Source organism: Ursus maritimus, unplaced genomic scaffold (assembly GCF_017311325.1).
Source record: "Ursus maritimus isolate PB19 unplaced genomic scaffold, ASM1731132v1 scaffold_211, whole genome shotgun sequence".
NCBI lineage: Eukaryota > Metazoa > Chordata > Mammalia > Carnivora > Ursidae > Ursus > Ursus maritimus.
The window spans coordinates 1-2,391 of NW_024424576.1; positions in this window are offsets into that span (position 1 = coordinate 1).

A 2,391-nucleotide genomic window follows, 5' to 3' on the forward strand; every position below is an offset into this window, starting at 1 on the left:
ACCAGAAATCTAGGAATACAAACTGTTGTGAATGAGATTTCTAGAAAAGAGAAATTCCTAAGGAAGAAATACATGGGAGTTTTAAGGTGAGGATCTATCAGAGTGAGGGTAATAATTGTCAGGTTTCCACTTATACTCAGTATATAAGTTAAAAATAGAAATAGAAAAATCAAAATATTTAGCTCTAGGTCATCTGTTAATCCCAGAAGAATGAACTCTTTCACAGATGTTTTATTTTTCATTTCTTATTGCTGACTTCTTCCAGGTCTGTAAATGCAAACAAGAAACAATGATTTTTGTGAGTCCAGGATTATTTTTTTATCACTTCTGCTGGCTTAAGAAATATAGAAGACATAAAATGGACCAATAAATTAGCCACCAAATTGTACTAAATTCTGAAAATATATTTGAGCCAGGACAAAGAAACTTATACCCAGTATTTCCTTATAGACCCTAGCCATGTAACATTGAGTGAGTCACTTGATAGATCTAATAAACACATCTGTATATGAAAAATATGCTTATCAATTTTTTATTTTCTTTTAAAATTTCATCATATGTGTAAGAAAACTATAAAATATATTATTTTATTTCTATTAAAATATTTTATTAATGACCACATGTTCTAATGAGTTTTCTTAAAATAAAACATTTGAAGTTTGCTTTTTAAAATAGTTTCTACAATTTTTTCAAGATGTTTCATGCCAGTCCTGCCTAAACAGAGAATTAATAACTTAACAAAAGAATCAGGGTTATAAAATCTGAAATTTATATTATCTTAAACAAACTAAGAATTAAAACTTTTCCTTTCTGAATTAAATAATAATCTTTTACTTTGTAGAAGATAGTCAAACAGACAAATTTAAGTGATTTAAGTTACAAATTGATTAGAAAATGGAAAAATTAATGAGGTAAGAAGTGAAAAATATACTTACAGTTATATAATCCTATGTAGTAACAATTTGACTTCTCAAATCCAAATGTTCTGTTGCCTTACTTTAATTGAGTGTCAGTGTTTGAGGCTTTACTTTACTTTTGGGACATTTTATAGACTTCACAATTTGTTTCTCCCTTTAATTTCATTATGCAAGAACATATGTCTGTAGTGTGTAGGTAGAATTTGGCAGGATGATCCTGGTTGCATAGAGAAAGATGAAACACACTGAAGAATAAGTTTAGGAGAAAGCTTATTCCTGAAGTTGGGAGACCCTGATAGAAAGTTGACACAGCCCCAGTTGCTGGTAGAAGGTGGCAGCAAAGTATTCAAGAGGTTCTGTAACACAGTGGAAACAGGTTTATGGACTGTTCCATGTAGTCAATCCATGTTTAGTATGAAAGGCTGAGACTCAAATGGTCTTGCAAAAATTTTTCATTGGGTAGCAGTATCTCTGGCACTAACTCTTTGTTTAGGAGTAAAGCTAGAGGTGTGGAGAGGGTAGGCCAGCAGCAAAATGGACCTCTGCCCTAAATTTCTACCTGGTAACATGGCAGGACTAGAGACTATAGTTTCCTGGAATGTGGATAAGACTCTCAAAATAAATACAAAGTAAGAGAAAGAGAAAAATGTGAGATTGAGGCACTAGTTATGTGAAAATAGGCAAATAGAGGTGACAAAGCTGTATATTTTGCTGGTTAACTAAGTGAAACTCTTAGTTCAAAAGAAGGAGAGGGTCAATCCATGAGTGAGAATCAAGAAATAACAGGTGGGCACGTATTGCATGGAGCACTGGGTGTTATATGCAAACAATGAATCATGGGACACCACATCAAAAGCTAATGATGTAATGAATGGTGACCAACATAACATAATAATAAATTTAAGAAAAAAAAAGGAAAAACAGGTACAGGAAAGAGGTGAGCTGCATAGGAATGAATAAAAATTTGTGAGAGAGAAAATCTTTGAAATGGAAGGAACTATCCTAAGTTGCACGATCCAAGAGCAGCCATTTAGTATCTCTTATTTTCCAAAATTTCCATGAAAATAACAATATCCTAACCATAGATGTTAGGAAGATCTACTAATATAACATTTTACCTGGCTCCCAGTAACTTCTGTAAAATAAAGATGGGTTGTAATTTAAAAAAAACAAAAAACAAAAAACAAAAACCACCTTTTTCTTACCTTCCAGTGGGAAAAGTTGGTTTTCTAACTATTGTTACCAAAACAGACTGGTTTTATCTGTTTTTTTCTCCCCCCTCAAAATAGTCACAGGAGATTCTTAACAGGGAAACAATTAAAATGTCTCTGGAGAGAGATGTTCCTGAGGAGTATATTCTAAAGTTTACTTGAATAATTTTAATTAGGTAGCCTTGGGAAATGATTTAAAAAAATTAAATGTCAGAGAGGTGTATAAATGCAGAGAATAGCAGTGAGGAAAAAGCAGTCTTAGA